General features: G+C 31.2%; 1 long non-coding RNA gene across 1 annotated transcript; it reads right to left on the bottom strand.

Moving 5' to 3' along the window:
- Window positions 1–12,999: 12,999 nt before the first annotated feature.
- On the bottom strand, window positions 13,000–23,287 carry LOC111637997. The gene is made up of 4 exons (XR_002758777.1): window positions 23,163–23,287; window positions 18,308–18,621; window positions 16,180–16,478; window positions 13,000–13,614 (listed from the first exon to the last, which is right to left on the bottom strand). It is a non-coding gene; the product is annotated as an uncharacterized LOC111637997 (long non-coding RNA).
- Window positions 23,288–26,235: the final 2,948 nt, after the last annotated feature.

The raw sequence follows: 26,235 nt of genomic DNA, 5'->3' as shown, positions 1-26,235 counted from the left end.
ACGCGATATAACGAGAATTTGAAGTAAAATAATGTGACTTCCAGTTTAGATGGGAAGTTTCATTATTTTAATTCAAAAATTTTCTCTTATGCCAGTCTATGGGTACGTTCGTAAAGTTAAACGAGTTAAACGCGTTAGTAACGAATCGTTCGAAAAGTAGCAGTCTCGCTCAGTGCGCATGCTCTGCGATGATGACGTTTCGAACGAAACTCTAACGAAGTTCACGAAGGTAAGAGTTAGTTTACTTCGTTAAGAAAATGGCGCCCGTTGATATCAATGTTTCTAAATTTACTCGATGTTTAAATTGTGAATTAAAAGTTGAAATGACTGAAATAACCGTCCACCCGAAGCAATCTAAGGAAAATATTTCGGATAAGGCTGCACTAGCAACATTCGTATCTTCGATTTTAGAAACATCCATTTAGTTATAAATGAATCATTCGAAAAGTCTAACGAAATAAGAATAACGGTGACGTCATTCTCGTTTAACTCGTTCGACTTTACGAACGTACCCTATGTTACTCTGTTTGACTATTGTTAACAGGAAAAGTATAATGTACAGGGGAAGACACCACTAAAATTGAGAGCANATTTAATGTTATCGGATTGGTGTTGTTTGTTTATATTTATTTATAAGTTATAACACGCACAAAATAAAAAAAAATAATATTAGTCACATGTATTCACAGTTTATAATTACAAATATCAGCACACGTACTGTACACACCTATTCGTTCGAGAATCGTCGCACGTCCGAGGGTCTGACCCTGTCTACCCTTCTTTTTAAGCGCTCGTCTTCGCTCTTTTCTTTCTCTTTCCTCCATCGCTCTAGTCCACGTATGCCTACGCATACGTCGTAATACGCCTTCGCGATACTTTCGATTCGTCGCTTTTCCGTGGTAGATTTCCCATTTTACAATTACGTGATTCGTAGCCCGGTGATAACGGAGAAAAGAGACAGATAGGACGTCGGTATAAGTCACAGTTACGATTTCGCAGATTGGAGACAGCTCTGTAGCCCGAACGGTCCCGGGCTTTCGCCCCTGACTTTCGTTACAATCATTTAGCTTTCCGAAGTCTATGACGACAATCGTTTGGCATTGACGGCCGCGAACTTCGCGCCAATAAGCTGCCTCGATTCGTTCGATTATGTTATCGACTCAATTTCATATTTATTTTCACATTTTCACTTGGCGGTCCTTCTCTGTTCTTTTTCCGTTATTTACACTGTAGGTCATTTCATTGTTATCCACATTTGATATCATCGTTTATCACTGCCACGACGCTCGTGTCTATCCGCTACAATTATCAAGAATTAACGCGATTGGCCAAGCGTAGTGACAGCGGGCCAATAGAGAGCGGGGTCCTTGCCATAATGCGGTTTGCGCGTCAATTTTCGTACGTGCGTTAATTGAGCCGAATAGTTTGGCCGAATAATTGGCTATTCGGCCACGCTCCCGGCCGAATATTCGGTATTCGGCCCCAGGCCGAATATACTATTCGTTACAACACTAATAAAGATGCATTTGATAGAAAGGAGCAGAAAGAAGAAAATGACCGTTGCAATTCTCCGTAAAAAACGACCATTCTAAAAATTTTATTACTTTATTATATCAAGAAAGCGTTAGAAAGTAAGCTCGAATTTAGTTATAATATTATAAAATTTGGGCTACGATTAATCTCGAGAATGGAGGCGGGTAGATACGATCAAAGATGGCGGCATGTGGCAATAATATACAATCGATTTTTTTAATTACGGTATTTCATGCAAAATCATATCGTATCATTCTTTTTTTTATCCGTAAACACGAAATTCGATATTTTTAAATGAACTCTTTTAAAGTTCGGGATTAAAATAAAGTTCAATTTATTCATTTTTTAAATTTGCTTTATTTGATTTATTATCCAAAAATAATCAGTTTTTAGATTTTTAAGCATAATTTTTTCCATTAAAATGGTGTTCTTAATCATTCGTCAATTGGCATCATTTTGTGTGTACAATTTATAAAAGTTCTATGTTTATTTATTGAATTATTTGTATTTTATAATGAAAAAATAATAGTTAAATTATATAAAAATAGAAAATTATATTAAAAAAAACTGGAAATATTTAGAGAAAATAAGTTCTCTTTCATTACGTCTTTATTTGAAACAAAGATGCTCCCGATCATCTTTTAAATAAAAAACATTTAAGTTCGTACATAGTTAATTGGGATCTGTGACCCGTAAGTTTTGCACGTATGATCTCGATTTTCATCTATCTAACTCCGTTCTCGAGATTAACGAAGGACAGACGGGAATGTACGGATCTGAAATTTGAAAGTTACGAGCCCAATTATAACGTGTAATTAATTATTTTTTAAATGTAAAATCAATATTTCAGACCAAGAACCGTAAGTTATTATTAGAAAAATGATGAATTTCACTATTCCAAAAAATAATATAGTAAATTAATTATCTTAAATAGGAATTCAATAAGTAATTCACATCTTTCACCGGGTTAAATAATTTATTTCATTCGGTTCCTGCCTCTTAGAATCATTTTTCTCTAAACTACATCTCTACCAAAAAATCACATGGCTTATTTAGCAAATTACAGAATTAAAAGTATTTTAAAAAATGAATGAATTCGAAACAATTTTATAGTTATAAAGATTTTTATGGCTCATTACTTTGGTAAATTAATGTTTTTCTTTGCATTAATGTAATTTACCACAAAGGACGTTAAGGAAATTGTCCAGATGACTACTTCCTTAATGAAGTAGATTCTGTCGAAAAAAGGAATGATCCTTATCGGTTTAAACTAATACATCTCATCAAAACTTAAACTCTTCTTTAACTAATTGCCCTTTAAATTACATTTCTTTAGAATTATGATTTCATTACGAATCTTTCACCGTTGTAAATTCGTATCTGAACATACATTACACATTCAAATCGTATAATTTGAATAGATACGCATGGATCATAATTTAAAGTTAATCGAATGTGTTTATGTAATTTCTGCAATTTCCTACCACTATAATCTCTTAATGGCATTAATTGGCTTTAATTTACTGTAATGCACTTACAAAGGCGGTGGTGCACTGTGAGAAAAACATAAAGAATTGAAGTTCGTAAGTAAATAACTAACACGCTTTAATGGCAATGACGGTCATTTTAAGTTTGCGCGTGAAATTTAATTACGTATTAACTGAACCATCAAATTAACATAATTTTCAAACACGATATGAAAGGTTTATATTATGTTAAAGTACGGAAAAACGCGGTCATTCATACATATTTGATTAACATCGAGGCTAAAAGTCTCTGGCAATTTTCGAAAAATTCAGCAACGAGTTGCGTAACTTTTCCTGGAATAAAAGTTAAAATTGAGTGTGGAGCCATCTGTTATCGAGATTTTATTACAGACTTTTTATTATATAATAGGAAAAGGCTTAATTTTCGGGATAAAAATGAGTTTTACAAATAATTATAAATGCTAATAACCAATGAAATTTTCATCAAGTTCGATTCCACTCGAGATACGCCGCAACCTTTAACCGTCAAAATTTAACAGCAACGATGCCCCTAATACACAAACCTCCCTGCAAAATTTCAGAAATTTTCTACCAAAGGCGCAGGAGTTATTACGCTTCAAAATTGTGCCACACAAACATACTAACACCGTGCATATCGGGAAAAAATCCAATTTTTTAATATTTTTTTTATTTCTCGATGTTTTCCATTATCATCGTAATGTTCACAGATCTCAAATGGTTGCTAATTATTACGATTTATGTTAGATTCAGTAGGCTATAGAGTAAGCCAACTGTGCCAATTTGAAAATTTCAATCATCGGGAACACTTAGAGCAGTCGCCTTTTATCCAACAAATGGTACACATTCCTGTACGGTACATTGTATATTACAATTTAAACATCGTTGAGGGCTTGAGGTACAATTTAATTAGTCTAAACTGACTTAAATTATGAACAAATCGATTTACTTAATGTATATATTTTGCTAGTTTGCACGTGTCCTAAAAAATTACCTTTAAGGACGTTTACCGACTTTTGGGCCACCCTATATTTAAAAAACTTTTTTTGCGTGTTTTAAACGTAAAACTTATAATTTTATTTGGCGATTTTTGACAAATATATCAAATAATTCATAATTTATATTAATTTTTCACCTGTTTGAGTACTTCTTGAAGAATGTTTAACATTTAGCGTTAAAGAATGCATTACTTTTAATATTTATATAAATAAATATATTTGTTATTATTATTTAAAACGTAAATATATAAAAATCAGTTTGTTATTTTGAAAAGTATTATGATTACAATGACATATTTTTCAAAGAAATTTATGAATTCTTCTGCATAACGTCTCGTGATAAATTACGAGTTGTTCACAAACATAAATTAAAATTTCCAGTTAAAATTTCTAAAAACTTATAAAATATTATTCTTACAGTATTGATTTTTAATAATTTTGTTATAAGTAATATTAATTTTCATTTCAAAAACCTTAAAAAATACATTAAAAACCTACAAATAAGTGTTGGTATCTATTGTTAGCATCATCGGATGGAGAAGAATTTTGGAATTTCCATCATAATCCTTTGATGTCAGCATCCAACTAAAATCTAAAAGCCCCTATTTCTTTGGTATTTCTCCACAGAAAGAAAGAATTTCCCACCCCCAAATTTAGCAGAAAATCCTTTGAAAAAGTACAATTTATCTTCCTTATCACTTCCCATCAGATAATACATTCATTCCCATTTAAAATATTACTGAGGCGAAAGGACATATAGTAGTTATTAATTTCCTTTTATTAATTATACTAACAGTAAACTACGTTATATCAAGAGTTATAGTGTTTGTCAACAAAAGTATTTTCGGTACTCTAAAATCTCCAAATCAAAAGATAACAAACGTTGTATATTAATTGATGGCTGGGATACATATTTGAGTGAAGTAAATAGATTATCTTCGTCTCTCTTCCTATCTAACACCGTACAGGTTATATCTATAACAAGATAGTGTTGGATAAATAACGTACAAAGCGCCAACCTGTCCAGACTCTTTGGAGAAATTGATACAGTACCTAAAGTTCAACGAACTATATTTACGTCTCCATCTTGTAATTGAAATCCTCTATTGTTGACATTTCTGTACACACCAACTGTGGAATAAATTCTAAAATAGCCACAAAAGTTTTCGAAATTTATTTTCTAAAAAAATCCAAAATTCTTGTTCCAAAACTCCTTAATTTTAAATGAAACCATTTTAAAATGATCTTTGCCTATTTTCACAGCCATTTATTGTTGAAAATCGGCACCTTACGAAAATTACCGGCCTTATTTTATTTCAAGAGATTTAAATTAATTTGAAATAATTTTAGTTATATTTTTAATATAAAATTTAACACAAAATAATTAAAAACAACGGCTTTCTTCGGTTAAACAATTCGCTAAAAATACAGTAAAATCATTTATTTTATCGAAAACAAAAATATTTTAGTGAAATTTCTATTTTTAACGCTTCTAAGAAAAGACAAATTGTGTACGAAAACATCATTTGAATTACAAATAACTTAATGTAAAGTTTTTAAGTGACTGTTTATGTAATAAAAGGTGAAGCGCATGTATCAGATATACCTACACACGCCTACACATTAACCTACACGCTCTAGCACGATTACAAATAAACAAAACAGACCTTTTTTCGACCTAGGCAATAGTATAGACAGGTAATTGTATATACTTTGTTGGAGACGTACACAAAATTTTAAAAAATGTGTGTGTGTGTGTATATATACACACGACCTACAAAGAACGATACAGAATACTATATAAAACATACAAAATTTTAAGTAATGCATGCACATAAAAATAAATATACTTAGTATGAGAGACAGATGTGTGTAGGATGCACATACGAAATAGAGAAATGTATACAAAAAGGAACAAATGTGTGCTATCAATATATAAGAGATGAAACCTATACACAGACAGACAGACAAAATTAAAAAGAAAAATATACACAAACAGACCTTTCAAAGTATGAACGGTACTTAAAAAATGAAATTAAGAATAAATCAAATCTACTTATTACAAGAAAAACTTTATTTGACTTTATTCGATAAATAAAATAAACTGTAATGCAATTTATACAACTTGTATTATTAATAACAGCAAATGCAATTGGAAAAATAAATAATTTAAGAAAGCAATCCAATATTTTTTTAATGGACTNACCAATTGTTTCCTTTACTAAATTTTTCTATAAAATCAATAAACGTTATTGAATGAAAATAATGAAGCGCGAAACAAAGTAAAACGCAGAAATAAGAAGATAAGAAAGTAAAAGCGAAGTTTAGATAAAGAAAAAGAGGCAAAAATTACATTTATCCAATATAAGAAGGAATCGATAATGTCGGATGATCTATTTATACAAAGAAATAAATAATTATAATATCTTTGTTAAAGTTACGGTAAAGGAAAGAATAAAATGTTGATCTTAATTAAGCGAGGGAAAAAAGGAAATTGTTATATCTTGTGTTCAATATATTTTCATTTAAGATTGGTCTCTGGCTTTAATGTAATCAACTCTAAAAACACTACTCGTATTAGTTTGAAGCCAGGAGTTTTCTTTAAATAATCGTCTTTAAATTTTATTTATTCATTTTCTGTAAATACCTCTAATTTTTTTTATTTTTGACATTATTTGTGGCCAACTCTTTCATTAATTATTTGATTTGTGTTTCAATCTTTTGTATCTTATCGTTACAAGAAGTATTTTCTAGAATTTTATTTGTAATAAAATTAATTATAAGTAAGATTTATAGTATGACAGGAACAGTGTGTTGAGTTATAAAATAAAGAACGACAAAATAGTGATTGTTGAGTAATGAGTTTTGTTGAGATAAAAAAGTAAAGGGCAAAAATAAAACAATCAAACAGGGCACAGTAAAAGAGAGAAGACAGCAAAAAATGAGCCCAGCAAAAGCGGGGCACAATGAAAAAGGAACATCAAAAACAACCACAATGAAAAAACACATAGCAAAAATAAGGCACTAAAAATAGAGAGCGCAGCGAAACAAGAAATAGAATAAACAATGTGCAGTAAAAATACTAATACTGTATATAAAACAATAGTAATGAGTAACGAGTGCTGTTAAGCTTCGAAACATTGTAGGACAAAGAACAGTAACTGTTAAGTATTGAGCACAGTTTAGCACGACAAAAATGGTGATTACTAAGTGAAGTGTATTACGGAAACAAAGAAGTATACGGTAAAAACACTACATAAACAGGGCACAGTAAAAACAAAGTTACACCGATAAGTTAGAATACAATGATGGTTATTACGGGGGACATAAAATGACGCACGATAAGAATATTGACTGTCTCGATAAGTGAAATGTTTAAATGTTACAGCAGAAAGCAGATTTACCGTACTCTGTTTCACAATAGAAACGAAGCGCAGTAAAAGAATAACGTATAGAAGAATAATGCGAATAAAGTAATGCGTCACAAAACAGTACAAGAAAAGAGTTAAGTGGTGTCGAATCGAAAATAGATAACGGCAAAAACAATGAGTATTGCGAACACGCGAAATAATGCATAAAATAACAAACGATAGAAACAATGAATCAAAAATGGCGCCGAATTACGAAAGGGGCTATAGCGAAACAATGATCAGCATATTAAAACACTAAATTATCTCGAGCTTATTTATTATTATTTGTTTTTACTAAAACTTTAATTACTTCTACGCTATTTTAGTGTTAACTCAATTATTTTGCGTCAATAGACAGAAATTTCTCTCTCATTCTTTTTATAGCGGTTCAAGAATGTTCATCGCTCATTATTTTTGTCAATTGCCTGTATTTTTTCTCATTCTTCATCGAAAAACAACACAATTTGTAAAAAAGCCTAATAATTTTCTATTGTTCTAAGTTATTTTGCACTTATTGTTCTAGTTGTCACACTCGAATTATCCCACCATTCTTCCCTTTTTTCTGCTTCAATTTTTTTTTTCATTTTTTTAGAATTTCCTGGAAATAACTTTAAATTTAATAATTTGTATTATTATATAAATTTAGGCAATTTTATTTTTAACATTAAAATAATAATAGTTTATCTATTGCACTAACTGGCATCCACGTTTATCCGTGACGCGTGCTACTTTCTAACACGGAGGTGAAATGATGATACATACTTTTTCCTTTTTTCTTTAATTTTTATATTTTTTCAGTAAAAATAAAAATTATTAGAATAAAAAATTAACATATTTTTAATTTAATCAATCAAATTATTTTATTATTACCTTTGTAATACTTTAACTCATAAAAAATGTTTTAATATATTTTCTTTTTAATTTAAAGAAAGTATATACAGTAATTAATTAAGAATTTAATATCTTATAATTTAATTTTATCAAAAAATAATTTCGAGGAGTTTCTGATATTTTAATAATAGCTCAAATCTACGAGAAATACAGAGGGAGCGACACTAATGGCTCCGTTGCAAACGTGGAAGCGATAGGACGGTAAGGACGACCAATTGTTTCCTTTACTAAATTTTTCTATAAAATCAATAAACGTTATTGAATGAAAATAATGAAGCGCGAAACAAAGTAAAACGCAGAAATAAGAAGATAAGAAAGTAAAAGCGAAGTTTAGATAAAGAAAAAGAGGCAAAAATTACATTTATCCAATATAAGAAGGAATCGATAATGTCGGATGATCTATTTATACAAAGAAATAAATAATTATAATATCTTTGTTAAAGTTACGGTAAAGGAAAGAATAAAATGTTGATCTTAATTAAGCGAGGGAAAAAAGGAAATTGTTATATCTTGTGTTCAATATATTTTCATTTAAGATTGGTCTCTGGCTTTAATGTAATCAACTTGTGTCTTATTTTTCCATCAAGCTATCGGCTCGATCTTATAATGAAGTTGCTAGAAAATACATAAAAACTTGGCTTTTTTCTTTTATCGATTGACAAAAACGAAATTTTCATTTAGAAAATTGGAAACGTAAATGTTAAGTTCTGTTTTATTATACAGGAAACTTGGATTTATTGACGGTGGAACCTGTCCTAAACGGGAAATACAGTATATTCGGTGCCCGCGAGTCCAGTTTACACAGGTTTTATTGTATATTTTTTCGTTATAGTTTTTAATTTTATGTATTTGTTTTCTTTGAATCTTTGGTTATCCGGGCGACCATTTTTCAGAAATTTTTTAAACAAAAGTGCATAGAAAATAACTTCCGAACAATGACTACTTTTTGTGTTGTCGGAGGTTCGACTGAATTTTATTTCTAGGCTGTCGTTTTCACATTGAGAATCTATACATTGTCGTTAAAATTCGCAACAGTATTAGACCGATGAAAATCGAGACCAGATATGGAGAGCTTAGATTAATTACGTACGAGCTTCCGGTCTAGACGCCAAGTCACGTGATTTTTAAAATTAAAACACCAGTAGAAATTGCAGCCGGGCATTATGACGACGCCACAATAATTTTTTATATATTTTAATATTTAATATTATAATATNCAGAGGTGCCTTATTTCCCCAAAGATTCTACGAATTACGAAATGCCTTCAGTGTGCTAAGAAATCCTTTTAGGAGGTTAAGGATCACGAAAAATATCCCCAAAATTTGAGCATTTATATCAAATTATTTTACAAATATTTTACATTATTTAAAAATTTTCTCCGTCTCTTCATCGTAAGAAAAACCTCGATTCCAATGATGCTAATGAGAAAAAATTGATTTAAAAATATTTTATATTTAAATATTAAATTATAATATTTTTTTCTGATCCTAATTATAATTTTTAAAATATTTTTGATGTTTTTCCACGAATATAAACCTCTAGAAAAAATAAATAAATAAAGAACGAATGTAGCCTATACATATAAAAGCAATACAGTAATCTATTTATATGTATACTTGGAGAGTTTGTTGCTGTGTCACTTTCTCGAGCAGAAAATCGATTAGGTGGAAAAACATTTCCTATTTTTTATTTTTTTTCCTTCCTATACACATAATTTATTCGTTAAATCCTCATTAAAAATTTCTGAAATTTTAATTTAAATAATTAAAAATGTGCGGGGAAATAAAACTATCAAACAATGAAAGTGCGTAGATAAAACTTTAATTCGCTTGAAAAAATTATTTTTAATTACGTATCCTGCGCAGTTTTCTAGGAGAAATAATGTAAACATTAAGAAGAAAGTTTAAAAATTGTAAATATACAGTAAAACCTGTCCAAAACGAAAGAAATTCTTCGGAACGGAGCGTTTTTCAATGTTAAAAAAACCCCTTCAGAACGGAGAAAATATTCGGTGCCGTGCGAATCCGGCTTACGTAGGTTTTACTGTACATCGATATATAGATGTGGAAATGAGGTGTTACTCTCCCTTATTTACAGTTTTATTCTAGTCACTTGACTCGCCTTTTTACACGTGAATTACGTGCGAATCGATCTCCCTCGCTTCTTCATCTTCTCTATGGCCAATTTTGTACATACAGGAAAAACTGCGTAAACCGAAATCGCAGGTAGCAAATATTTTTCCGGTTTGGCAGATTTCCGTTTTAACAGGTTTTCTTTTAAGGTAGAAAATCGCTCCGTTCTGAAGAATTTCTTCCGTTTAGGCAGGTTTCCGTTTTGGATTAATTCCGTTATAATTATTAATTAGAAGAGTGCCGAAGTGTGTTTTAAAAATATTTTCTATGTATTACATCAAACTCATCACAGAGATTTTTCTCTATTATTATCTGGAATCACAAAGGATTTCCCTTTGTCGTCATCACTAATCGATATTCATAAATATAAATTAAATTAGATAATGTACTTCCGCATATTTGGAAGATAATTGTAGATAAAAGCCAATTTTTTAAATAAAAAAAAGCATTTTTTTTGTAAGCAATAATAAGATGTCGCCACTTTACAAATGAAAAGATGAAGAGGAAACGACATCGGGACTCTTAGAGGACAACGCAGCGGTGACTTCAAGGACAATGTCGAGTGTCACAGACATATTGAAAAGTAGTTGAAGGTAAATGACATAAAAAGTAATCTGTAGAAAAATGCAATATCTTCTAACAAAGAATCTAGAATTTAAAATAATCTAGAAAGGCTCTAGAATTACCATCAGGCTCTAAGATTGGATATTATAAGTTGCTCGCTGCTCCTTGCTAATCTTTAAAATTAATAGTTTTATTTGTACTTAACTAAATTTCCGTTTTAAGCAGGTTTTACAGTATATTTTTTATTAATTTATAGCTAATAATAAATATATTTTAAGTAAGAAATTTGATTGTTAAACACGCTTAGGTAAATTACTTCACAAAATTAAACACGTAATTTCGCATACTCATTAAGAATTTAAGGGATTTTTTTTTGTGTGTGTGTTTTATGTTAGAAATTACTATTTTAAATACGTAAATAAAGTTGAAAAAGGTCAAATTTAGCTGAAGAGGAAGATGAACTTTATAAAAAATGTCATTTCGCTAGTGATACAACCAATTGAAATTCCAATTTACTTCGAATTTTTCAAGAGGTAAGACGTGCAGAAACTGTAAATAGTTGGTACGTCTATAAAAAGAATTGGATTTTTAATAATATTATATAAACTATGTTTATATAATTTTATTAAAATCGTATATAATAATATTTTCTTTGTGCTCTTCGAATTATAAATAAAATCGCTCTGATAACATTTCATGCATTTTAACGAGTGAAATATTTATAAATTAGAAAAATCCTTATTGAAGTGGATATTAACTTTCAATTTTTGATAAATTATATTTCTAAATCTACAAAGTATTTGATCCTTAGATAACTTTAAGAGTTTCATCGTAACATACAAGTAATTAGTTGTTAAGTTTTCGTGCATCTGTGCCCCTAGATCGAAGAACTCTGCTCGTAAAAATGGACTCCTCGGAGACCCATTGTGATTTAAGAATTCTTTGAAGCTCTATCATTTTTACAGATCTTTGAGGTTTTTCAAAATTTAAAAGCTTATTGAAATGTTTTGATTTGGGTTTAACTGAAAGAACCATTCAGGATATTTGATAAGCTCTTTGCAAGAGCGAAGAATTCCACAAATTTCAGGAAGAAGGAACCCTCCAAAAGAACTTTGCTCTTTGAAATTCCTTAAAGGATTCAAATCTAAAGAGAAGAATTCCTCAAATCTAGTGTGGTTTGAGTTCTTTGAGAAGCTCTTTGCAAGAACAAAAAATTCCTCAAAAAGAACTCTTCTCTTTAGTTTTGAATCCTTTAAGGAATTTCGGTGAAATTTGAGAATTCTTATAATTTAGGAATCCCGCGGAGGCCATCTTTACGATATAAGACAAAGATAATCTTTAATCCAAGAGAATAATTTAAGAATCCTTTGCTCTATCCAAAAGAACTACGAAATGTAAATTCTCAGAAGCAATTTAGAATTTATCAGAGATTTACCACAAAATGTTCATTATTTCTAGAAAAAATAACATAAATTCAAAATTTTTAGCTCCTTTAGAAGTTTTCCTGGCATTAAGATCTAATCGAAACCGATTTTGGCATTTGCAATTAATGAATTTTGAACTCCGATGAAAAGAAGTAATTCAAGGGCAGGATTTATAGGTAAGAAATTAATGTCATAGCTTCTGCCAGTTTAATAAATCAATAATATTGCTTTTTTATTTAAAAAAAGCATAAATTCTTCAAGTTACTACAAGAAATAAAAATCAGTTTTTAAGCTGAAGAACCTCAAGAAATGTTTATACAATTGAATTTCACGAGTCCACGAGAGTTGAAAAATGAGTCCATTATTCAATTTTTTAGAACAACAATAATAATTATTATTTATTAAGTAATTTAAATATTTAATTCTATAATTATTTTATTAATTTTATAAAATAAAATAAAAATATTTCGTATTTTTAAATGGTTTCAAAAGATGGCGCCATATATTTTCTGCTTTAAAAAATTTGATTCTATGGAAGATGAACTTTCAAGTCAACATTTTGATTATAAATTATGGAGATTGCATTAAATTAATTAATTTTTCTAGAAAAGTAGCGCTTAACAAATCAATGATGTGGTCAAAATTTCCCATACTTTCGATAATAAGCTCATTAATTACTGGAGTACCCCCCGATAAGATCACGTTATTTAAAGGCATTCTAATTAAGTAAATTAGTGTTTTAAATTATTTATTCTTTTATTAATTTATATGTTTTCTTATCTTCCAGATACGATTTTTATTAGTCTCTCGGGATTAATAAATTTCTCATTTCTTGGCTGCAGTGTAACTGAATAGATTCTTTAACAGATGGTAATCATTGACTAAGTCGAGTTTTTATAGGAAAAATATTTAAAAACTTGAAGAAATAAAATTATAATTTGCAAATAAAATATGTTTTAAACATTTTTAAATTTTTCGGGCGTTTTTAACACTAAAGCACTCACCTGACTGCCAAAATGTCTTCAATTCCATCAAATTCCTCGAGTTGACTTACAGATATTTTATTATTATAGAAGTTTTTAACGTATTGTAGACCGTGACAACAACAGGAATCGGTTGTAATATCTTCGTGGCAAATACAATCACATTCTTCTGCACTGGAACACAATTAAATTGGCCATTTAGAAAAAATAAAATACACTGCCATCACCCGTAATTACATTATAACGGCGGCACATTTAAATATTTAATTCGCTTTCTGCTTTAAAAATAATTTTCTAACGGAAAATGTCAACGTTAAAACAATCCCCATAGTAATGCCATCCACATGCTTGACATTAATGACATCACCCTAAGACACACTTCAACTCCTGGCTTTGACGCCCCTGTAAGAAAATTCGGTTAACTTGACAGATTGTTATTTAGTTTCGGCATAAAATATAAGAAAATATCTTTGGCTCTATAAGTAGTGACTAAATAACGTGTACACACGGGATATTTAGTGTACTACTCACAAACAGAGTTTATTGTGTGATTATATCTATGTTTTATTCTGTCTTTACGAGTGTTAGAGACTCTGCGGGGATCTGCTGTGTGATTATATGCAACTTATACAACATAGTAGTCACACGCAGTATTTACGTAACTAGCCAATATCTACGTGAAAATACTGCACGTGATTGTAAGAAACTACTGGGAATGAGTAAATTAATGTACGACTATAACTATGAAAGACCATTATTCACGAACGAGGCAATTTCATCCGATTACATCTATGTAAAATCACGGGATATAAGAATATTATAAGAGATTAGTAGGGACGATTACGACACATTTAACACATACAGACATAAATTTAACAATTACAAAGCTTACGTAAAAGCCAACTAATTTTATTATGCTGTTATATTCGGCCACATTACGTGGCTCCAGCCGCGATTGGTATACGGACTTACATACAGACAGACTCGACAAAGTCTGCAATTCATCATTAGTTTCGCTATAAGAAGCGATTGCTAGCTTACCATTCATGCGAATCCTTCCGTGATGAACGTCACGCAACTACATACCCCACTACCTTATTCTCTATATTAGAGCAATGGGTGGTTGTCATTTGTTAGCAGTCTTTACAGAAAAGAGGACAAAAACGTTTTTGTCATCTAAAAAAAATCCGAATTTTTCCGCCAGGCTCTTTACTAAAATGTCGACCTAAAATACAACAATAAATTTCATATAATTTTTAAGTTCATATCCGTTGTATTAAGGTTAAAACCAATGCCAAATCAGGTAAATTGGGTCAGAAAATATTCCACCCTCCCGAAAATGACGCAAAAGTGAAACGTTCGAGCATAAAACGTACACGTTTAATTAATTTAAGATTGTATTTTGAGCGTTTCTTTAAATAAAAACTTGAAAAATGTCTAAAAAGAATCATTTTGTGGTAGTAAAGAGCCTGTTTTTTCAGATTTAAATATATTAAATTAGTTGGTGCTGTTCCAGGAGATAAGAACCAACGACTATTCTGTGTCAACTTAATGGGATATTCGACTGGCCATTTTTATGGGTGTGGTGGGTTTAGTCGAGTGTTTTTTATTTGGAATCGTAAACGTGATCAATGGCATCGAATTTATCAGAAAAAAATCATAATTACTTTAACTTATATCTAATAAATTCCATGTTTTATAACTCTTGTGTGTCGTCGAATTACTAACGAATACTTCTTTCTTTAAAAAAATTCACTGTATATTAAACATATTAATGTGACAAATATTGCATTTTTTTAGATTTCGTAGCCAAAATTTTAGTAGAATCCTTTCTTTTTTATTATTATTATTTTGTAAAATGTGTTTTTAGAATGTATAAAAAAATCCTCATTTTTAGACACAAAAAATTAGGATTTTTTAATTAAAAATCTAAATTTTCCTTTTATTAATTTTCTACGTAATAATTTGGATTCTTTTTCCAAATAAAAGTCGAATTCTTTGCATAAAAGTTGGAATTTTAATCTAAAATTGAACTTTTTTAAACTTTTTCGAACAAAAATTGAATCGCATGCTTAAAACTTGGCTAATTTTTGTGTTATTTTTGGATTAAAAGGAGGATTTTTAAAAATATTTTTTCCTTCATTTTATGAGATTTTTAAAGAAAAACTTTACATAAAATTAATATGAAGTTTAAATTTGTTTTTATTGATACAAAATTTATATAAGAAAAAACTCTGACATTTTAAAATTTTTTTTGAAGATTTAAAACATTAAAAAACTTTTTGACACTTGAAAAAAAATCGCATTTTGTGAGATAAAACAGAAAACAAACGTCCCTTTTGTAAATGGGAGTGGGCAGAATAAAATAGACGATTGAATGGGATTTCTAACTTTTAAATCTTAAACTCCAGGGGAAAAAAACGTGATTTTTGAACAAAAATTTGAAGTTTTAACTACTTTAAGTAACAATTATTAGAAAAATTTGTTTATTTTTAAGCTTTAAATAAGTAAAAATATTTTTTCTCTATAAAATTTTATAATTAAAAGGATAAAATAATCATGGAAATTAAATGACCATCTGACATATAAAACAAATTGATATTTTACATACCAGATGGCTATTGAAAAATTTCCCAAAAAATTTCCAAAAGAATACTTTTTATTCCTCTCAAAATGTTTTAAATATAAATTTATTTATTTTAAATCTTTTTAATATTTAAATTTAAAAAAAGTACTTACATAGTTAAGAAATTGGACGAAGCAACCATTGGCACCCAATGAGGATGTGTTGTCATGGCGACACAAGAATCCCCCACCAGAACGAACCATGTAAACAGTTCAATGTTGGGTCTCACGTGCCAATCACTGTATACAATTACTACCCTCCCAAATCCGACTAGGACCCGCCGATGACGTCATTTAAAGGAACCAATAGCGCACGGTAACGTCATTGGGGGTGATAGTGATCTGGAAGATATCTGTTGACATAACATCTTATCATGTTGACCAGAACTCAGTTTAGAATTTCCAATTTGCAGCTAGAAAAATATTTAAAAAGAAAAGCTCCAATTTAATGCTTGCAGTTGAAAGAATTCATATTTTTCCAATTTTTTGCATCTATAAATAAATATATATTTACAAATTAATTTTTTTAAATACAAAATCCATTTTTGTAGCATTTAAATATCGTTTTAAATGTTTATTTTGGAATTTTTGAGTACTTTTTTGGATATTTTTCGGTAATAAATTGTACGCTACTTATAATACAAGCGAATTAAATAGTGGTAACAGCAATTCTATAATTTTCAAAATTAATTCCTTTAAAAAATTTTGTTAACCAATTTTTTATAAAAACAAATCTATATTAATTAATTGTTTTCTTAGAAAATAAAATTATAAGCTAATATGTTGATTTTGCTAGAAACTGGGACTGTATTCGTAGTTAATATATGGTTTTCTTAGTAGAATAATCATTTCTACAGTTAATTTATAACTTTTTTAGCAGTTGGAAGTATATCTATGGCTAAAATATCTATATATAAAGTGCAAATATGGTATGGAGGTTTTTTAGAAGCTACAACCTTATTTATACTTTGTGTACAGGATCATACTTATAGTAAATACATGGATTTTTTAAAGGTAAAATCATATTTAAAGTTAATGTATAGATTCTTTTACAAGGTAATATATTAACTCCGAGAATGGTTTTATTACATTAAACATATAAAAATTTATAATCTAAGTTAATATATTACTTTTGCTGGAAGGAAGGATTTATTCATAAATAATATGTAGTTTTTCATAGTAGAATAATCATTTCTACAATTAATGTATAGGTTTTTTAGAAACTACAAGTATATCCACGAAGTTGTACAGATTATTTTACAAGTTTGAAGTATATCAGTGGCTAGCGTATGGGTTTTTTAGAGAGTAAAACCATATTCTATCATAAATTATGATTAGAAAAGTGTTCGTTTAGAAAATAAAATCGTATTGGTTTGTAAATATAAGTGAAGTCATTTATATTTATTCTAACCATGTATAAAAGAGGAATTTTATCAATAAAATTATAATTTTTATTATAAATTTACTACAGAGTTTAAAAAGAATTTTTTTAGCATCAGTTATCCGGTACTTTATATGAATGGCAGCGTTAAAGTATCTTTGGAATTTACGCCCTTAGCTGCGAGCCATGTCCATATCTGTTCATTAAAGTTATCAAAAAACTGGTAAGATAAAAGGGGGTAAGAATTTTCTATTATAAAATTATTCTCCCTAAAAAATGGAGAGAAAATTCATTTTCGATACGAAATAGGCGATGTAAGTAATGCCGACGAGTGTGGATGCTGCAGTTTTTACAAGTAATTTTTAAACACGATTCTGAGAAATTGAATCATTTACAAATTTAGAAAATAAAGAAGAGGGGAAAAAGTGAATTTCCTTTTTTTAGATTCTCTAATCGAATTTACATTGAAAAATAATATCTGGAGCAAATTAGATTTTAATGGTAAACAGATGCACCCTTATAAGAGGCAAAATTGTCAATATATTTCTCGAAATTTGATATTATTTAATGAAAATTTTATGCATTTTTCTTAATTATATTTAACTAATCGTTACGCTAATTGTAATTATGTAGTGGAGATAACGTACGAGATGAATTTTTTCTCGTAAAGTCGTGGCGTAATGACGTTCGAAACTTAGCTTCCTTCCGCCTTTTAAAACAATTACATAACATTTTAAATGCCATTTATACGTAATTTAAGCACGTTTTAATGCTTAACTTAACCATATTCCCTGTCTTAAACTTAGTTAAATCTATATAAAATCAATGGTCTTTATATACGGTACACCAGATAAGACTCACCTGTTGGTGCTTTTAAGTGAAAATGGTGAGAAAATTTGCAGAAAATATCCGACACATTATTTTTACACGCATTATCCAATTAATTATATTGTTTTATAAGTAATTTTGCCAGTCATTGTCCCATTGGTTTCAACATGGCCGATAGTCGAAGTGAAAGTTTTGCCATTCTAAGTACACTCGCAGGTTAGGTTCTACGGTTCAAAAACTGGTCGTTAGCTTTCCCCTTCGCCAACCCCCCGACTAACCAGCCAGGAAACTAGACTGCAAGGTAGTACATGTGCAAGCTCGCACACAGCCTTCGAGGTTCTGCCGATCTAGACAAAGAAAACACCATCTGTTAGTTCACCTGTGGAATGTGGTTGTATTAACTCCACTAAAATTCGTCTTCATCGCTACTCTTTACTTATTTATTTTGAAGATTATTCTAATTATTAAACTCGCCATTTAATTTATTATTTTTTAAAATAATTTCTATTTAATTATTAATTTATTATTATTATTTTTAATTTAATAATTAAATCGATGGCGAAAACCTTCTGGGATACGGTACGTGTTTACGCTTTATAGTATTTAAATTTATTTATTTTCTGTTCATTCAATTTTTTTATCAAGTTGTAATAAAGAAAAGTTTGTAAATTTATTTATCTTTTACATCGAATTACGCTTTCGTGGATAATTTATTATAATTTAATTAATTAATATCAAAGTTAAATGTCATTATTAATTTCAAAAAATTTTGCGTTATTTTCACGGAACGTCCATTTTTTTGTAAAATATTTGTAATAATTTAATTTATGATACGCTTTAAACTATAAATTTTTTATTAATTAAATACCGGAGTGTTTTTTGAATAAAAATAACTTAAAATGATGATGGGAAATTGATTTTTGTTTTATATCTTAACGAGGAAGAAGAAGAGTAACGTGACACTAAGGGCAGTTGAAGTTATTTATTTATTTGTTCTACTCCGGAAATGTCATTTTTTGACTAATTTATTGACAATCAATTATTTATTTAGTTAGAAATCTCGTTTATAAGTTTAAAAACTGGGAAAAATGTATTTTGAAATCGATAGGTTTGTCAAGTTTAGTTAAATATCGATGATTAACTTAATTTTAAGTACGTTTCAAAAGTCTTCTATCAATACTTTTCTTATATAAATTAAGATAAATAGGAAGACGAAAACATTATTATTTTGCATCTTTATGGATTTCAGTTATAATTAACTTATTGGTTTTTAGCGTTTTTCCACGTTTCTCTTTACTCTTCCGCATCTATTTTTTCATCGCGATTCATACAAGTACAGTAGAAGTGTTTTAAATAGTAATACCGCCTTTCAATATCATCATCGTCGGCTGTAAATATTCACTACGGCGTATAAACCTCTCCTTTCTTTTGCCAATCTCGTCCATTGTTTTTCAAGTTTTCCATCGAGATCATTCCGTCGTGTTTCTGCTCTTCTTCTTTCCTTCTTCCGTTCTCTTACAATCCATTCAGTTACTCTCTTTGTCTACTGTTATCCTTTATTTCTTCAACGTGTTCCGCTCATCTTCATTTGTTCTTCCTTATTTTTATCACGATATCTTTAACTCTCGTCTTCTCTTATCCTTTCATTACTTTTCTCCTAATAAATTACTTCAATTTTATTAAATAGATTTTGGGCTTATCAGAATTTAGTTCAAACTTCTTTGCTTTATGAATTTTATAGGATAGACTACGTTCTTTCAAAGTATTTCACACGGTGGATTTCTTGAAATCTTTCCATCCCGCGGTGCTTCTAGTATGTTGCATTTGATTAATTATACAATAACACGGTATTTGTGCTCAAAAATACATTATAGAATTAATTAAAATAAATTTCGTGGAGGAAAATAGACTTTTCCACGAATATATTTGGATTTTCTTTCATTTCTTGCCTACCAGAGGATGAATAAAACCACCGAACGCGTGGATTCGCGCTCGATTAACGTGGCGTTTTCGGGATTTTCTTCGCCTGTCTAAAACCTAAATGTGGGCTACTTTTTATAGAAAGTGCTCCCGAGAAGTACCCTTCTCTTCGCCCGTAATGGGATGAAGCAACGCCTTGCAATGCCTTATTCTAAAGGCGCAAGATAGACGATGCGTGCCCCAAAAGACCAATAAAAGGTATTTTTTTTATTGCGTTTTCATACTAGAAATGCGAATTTTCCTAAATTTCTGCGCTAGTATACACGCGTGCACCGACGTATGGAATTTCACAAAATTATGCCGAATCGGGCGAATCCTGACGAAAATTTTTGGGCACGCCGAAAGTTATAATAAGAATAATAGGCCTATCTTTAGCAGTAAACGATAGGCAGAAACGTTATTTGGCGTGAATAAAAAAATATGGACTATTATAAAGCCCATTATATCTACGCACGAAATATACGAAATATATTATAATGAAAAAGTATTAAAAATTTATGACAGTAATTCAATTTTTGAGGGCTCTCGACACTGGGGGCCCGGGGCTTAAGCCCTATCAGTCCCTACGTAGATCCGCCCCTGTACGCAATACACGTATGCTGACTGGGTACCGCGAGCTTTCGATACAATCTAGCCGCGTTAAATGCTTCCAATGACGTCGTGAGCGCGCACTTGTTTGCCGCGAAAAACTTTCACACCAGCCAGCGAGCGTGGCGCCGACTTAAAACGGCTAGCCGCTAACTGCCGATGTAAAAGCAAACACCAATGATAAAAGAGTTTACCCGTTAGAATAAATTATTATTGGCATAATTGTTCTCGTATAAAAATATATCGACAGTCGAAACTTTCTCTTACGCGCGGCGCAGACTAAGAGAGACCAGAGAATTCGGTAGAGTTGTAGCGCAACGGTAACACCGCTTACAAGATCGATCCCGCGCTGTAGTCCACGCGATTTGCGACACCTATTTTTAAAACGGGCCTTTTTTATTCTAAGGCAATAAGAGAGCCTTTTTAGCTTCCAGCTCATTACGGACCCAAAATGGGGCGTTCGGGCGGTGAGGGACGGGCCCAACATAGGTGAATTTGCGACTTTACGTATAGGCGTAGATAAGTCTCCCCCCGCGCCCGCGTGGATAAAACCACCGAACACCGGAAGTCGGTGGTGGGTTGGCGCCTGGCCAACGTGCTGCCTATATGAGTTTTCTTCGCGTTTGTAATTCTTAAATAGGGATCAGTTTACCATAGAAAGTCACACAAAACAAACAAAAGTAGATATTGCGCGTGTACCAGCATTTTACCATTATTTTTTCTCGTTCGTTATTATCGAAATCAAAACGTTTTCTTCCGGTTTACGTCCCAATCCACTACCACTGCACTATTCCATCAAACCATCACAAGTACAGACTGTTTCGTATATTTCGGCCTCGATTGGTGCTCTGAAAGTTTGGTAAATTTCGTGAGCCATCACGGAACGTAGAGTTACTTGGTAGAAAATGACATCAAACTATCTTATTCGTTGCCGATTGGCCGCGATATAGACGCTTATTTTCTCTAGACCGCTCACGCGCATTGCTAATAAATCGCTACGCAACTTTAATCAGACATTACGAACATAATGGCAAATCTTTAAAAATGTTCTTAATATTCGGGTTAAATTTTTTTAAAAAATTATCGTTAAACTTCACGACTTTTCACGCGTTACGAGCGTATTAAATTTTATAAAATATAACGCGACGCCATTAATAAAAACAATAGTGGAACGGGCTTTTTCGGTAATTGTTAACGAACCGACAATACAAATGCAGTCGTTCTCTGTTGGAACGAAGAGCCATTGTCAGATTTTTTCAACTTTTCGAGAAAAGTACCGAAATTTTGCCTGATTTTACAAAAAGTAATACAAAAAGAAGATATAAAATAAGAGAATAAATACGAAACGAAAGAGAGAAACGAAGAAGAAATATTTCGGCAACGAAAAACAAACGAAAGTATATTTAGGAAATTAACGCCAACAAACCGACAACAAATTACTGCGGTAGGAAGCCATTTCAAATGTTTTGTCTTGTATCGGCTAGTTGTGCGCCAGCTTCTAGGCTATATCTCACCGTGATAAAGTGCGACGTAATAGTTACGTAATAGTAGTTATACGCGTTTATCATGGTCGTTACGCGAAGAGTATTTTCTTCCGGGAGGTATTTTAAGGGTAACTGACCCCTATTCGAGCGTTACAGACGTGGAGAAAACCCGGAAAACTCCGTCCGGGCCCACGACCCAGCTCCGTGTTCGGGGAACGGAATCGCTCGGCCACTGGTGGGCTCGTTTCAAACGAATTCGTACTTCGCATTCACTTCCTCGTGGTGCGTTCTGCATTGTTTAAAAAAATAATTTACAAACGACGAGCGAAGAGCCGAGTATTAAATTTTGAATATTCTTCGTGAATAAATTCAACAATTAATATATTTAATTGTCGATTTTAATTTACATATCTTTTTAAACGTTTAAACTCTTTCCGCCCCGTGGGCACTAAGAAGGCCTCTTTTAGCCAGCCCATTACGGGTTTGGCCAGATCCACAATGGTACGGCCGGGTGGTGAGGGACGGGGGCCGACAAATCCGTACGGATCCCGGGTTCCCCGTCTCGACTGCTCGGCCATCCGGCCGTCCAGTTACACATTATTACATATAAAATAGGTTATGCAATATTTAATTGTACAATACCAAATTTTCAAACTAATATTCGAGTCTAAGAGTACACTAATGACTATTAACTCTGTTTTATAATATAATTTATCTAAAGTAACAATAAATAATTACTAAGAGGTCATATTACGTCATAAATATTGTCACTTAGAATTTGGGAAATGCTAAAGAATTACAATTAATTAAAATACAGTACTTATAAATAGGCTTACCGTACGTCCCGCTTTGACCGGGACTGTCCCGGTCGTTCGGTAAGATTTTAAAAGTGCCGAATGTACGAGAAGTAAAATTAGCGCAGCCTGGGATAAAATGGCGATTTGGCAACTAAACTATTACCTCTGTAACACTCGTGTTGCCAATCTAAATATTTCGTATCTAAATTTGAGTACTTTTAATGTTCAGATGTTTTCCCCCAAAATTTATAGCTTGTGGCCGATTGAATTTAGAAGTTTTATTTTTTCATCCAGATATTTTTTCGCAGAATTTATATTAGCCTTTGAGATTCAAATATTTTTATTTCATTCTTTAGATATTGTTCCAATTAGAGTTGGCAACATTGAAACTTACGCTTTAACGTCGGTGTTGCGCATTTCCTATCTTAGTTCGATTCAAATTGGTAGTCGGCATTTCCGATTATTTTGTACTTTACATTAAATTAATTTAATCTCCAAAATGCCAGAAAGAAACTCATGAATTAAAAAGGATTATCCAGTTTTGAAGAAACATAAGGCAAGCCTAGTAGCGGCGGAAGGAACTTCCTCAAATGTGTTGTCATAGTTTAAAGGTATTTTCTCAAAATTGTTCCGGTTTGAGGAAAAAATATTATGGTAAGCCTATTTATAAATCTTAAAATTTTATTCGTGTTCGTACGATTAGTTATTTATCTCGATTCCGGGATGCCGCGAAATTTAGTGCTAAGCAGCGCCATAATACTTCCGTGTGTATTACTAAAAGTACGAAAACGCAATAATTCAAACGAAAAAGTAGGGGTGTTGCGAGAAATTACCGCGTGGGGGTGCCGCTGTTTGAAAAAGTTTGAAAAACACTGGATTATTAAATGGTTTTCTTATAATTTTATAGTTAATTGAAATTGAAACAGACTTTGAATACGGCTAAAGATACGATACACGTATGAAATTACAGTCGACCCCCCTGTAACCCGGGTTCCTATAGTNAGGCTTGGGGATTTCTGCAATTGCAATGCTATTAATTACTTACGAAAAATCCTGAAGAAGAGAGAAAAGCAATAGACATTAGACAGATTCTTTAACCCTTTCAAACAGAAAAAAAAACACGACTAATAAAAACGCAAGACTATGTATGTATGTATTTTCATTATCATCAACACATATAAATAAAGGTAGTAAGAAAGTATATATTTTTTTATTTTGGGGGATCTCCAGAACCAATTAATCAAATTCCCATAGAAACCTATGGTAAATCGATAATCGGTTAACGAACAATTCGGATAGCGAACAAAGTCTTGGAACGGATTATGTTCGTTAACCGATCACCCACTGTACTGTATGTACTGTATACTGTATATCGTATATTACTAAATATACCGCATATAATAAAATGAACATTGCCAAAATAAAAAATATTAATAATTGAAATATCGAATTTACATTCATTGGTATAGTCAATTCAAAATCCGTTCAAATTAAAAAAATACGGGGAGATTCAAAAAGCGTGTGGAATTTTAATGAGAAGACTTACAGAATGGGTTGAGGCGTCAGCTTGTGTGCATGCACGTCCATAGAGGGGAGCAAACGTGGCACTCGACTTCACCCGTAGAATAGAGTAAAAATTCCACAAATAATAATCGTAAAAGTGATTGAGATAGGTAACATTACACCCTCGACCACGGAACACTTTGTTTTTTGGATTTTGTCTGTTGTTGCTTTATTGTATTGATGCAATACTGTAATATATTCTACAATCTAATTGTGAAAACACCCCACGAAATTTCGTTATTTCTTTGGTAACATTTACAATCGAAATGCGTTATTGCTGTTAATGTCCGCAGGAATTGCCACTGCTAGCGGCAGTTAAGTTAATGTAACACGGGAGAGTGAAAGCATCTGGTTTAAAGATGTCGTTAAGTGCCGAATAACTAGAAATAACTCCTGCAACAATTCCAATAAGCATCACTTCTATTAAATATACTCTTTCGTGCAGTGAGATGGTCCTAGAAGGAGTAATTTATTTATATTAATTTTTAAATAAATTCTTAATTGTGGGTGTGGGGGAGACAAAGCTTGCGGTAAATAATTACAGTACTATATTTATATTTAATTACTTCACAAATAGATCATGGAATACAATATTGCATCCAAGCATCCAGGGTGTAAGGAATCTAAAAAAACACTTGTACTATTATAATTTGTGGAATTTTTTACTTGATCCCAGGGTGGGGCGATTACCCCGTTCCACCTCTGCAGACCCTCGTGCTCTTAATTAAGCTGCATTTTATCACGTTAATCTTAATGGCACTCGGTAATGTTTAATGTAACTTTACGTATATCAGTTTCGTGGTCTTCGTAAAGCGTTCGTGACAGATGTTCGTAATAAAGTGACACAATGTAATGCGTCAAATTATAAAGTATTTTAATTACAATTACCTGTAATTATCTCGTTATCATCGTAAGAAATTGTTTAGTGAAAAAAAATTAAAATTTATTTACATAAAAATACAAAAAAAAACCAAAGGATTTCTAAAGATTTGAAGACCTGTAAGAAGAATTGAAAACAAGTCTTCCATTTCATCCCGTAAATAAATTTTATAAAAGTATAATATCAAACTTCCACAAGCAAAAGAAATTTATATAATTAAAAGCGGAAGTGTGATGATATTTTGTATTTAAATTAGAAACAGAGTAAATAAAACAAGAATTAAGCGTCAAGAGTGTCAAATTAGAAGCTTCTGTTACCTTATTTATATAATAAATACAAGATTTATATTTTAAATACAGTGGGTGATCGGTTAACGAACAGATCGCATAACGAACAAATCGGATAACGAACACTTTCGCGAAAGATTTTTATGTTCGGACAACGAACACATGATCGGATAACGAACACCCCACAGAACAAACACAAGAAGAAGCGACGTAAATTAATGAATACCGATTGGTCTTCCCTTGTCTTCGGGCAACAATTCGAAACTTTTCGGGGTGCGGGAGACGTCGACATCGACGCTCAAGCCGATATGTACCGATCGGATATTATTCCTCCGAATTTTGAAACTCTTCCTTGTAATTTCAGCCTTTTATTTTTCTGACA

The sequence above is a fragment of the Centruroides sculpturatus genome, unplaced genomic scaffold (assembly GCF_000671375.1).
Source record: "Centruroides sculpturatus isolate CEXI.00-Female unplaced genomic scaffold, Cexi_2.0 scaffold1212, whole genome shotgun sequence".
NCBI classification, from domain to species: Eukaryota; Metazoa; Arthropoda; class Arachnida; order Scorpiones; family Buthidae; genus Centruroides; species Centruroides sculpturatus.
This window is presented reverse-complemented; position numbering and strand designations above follow the sequence as displayed.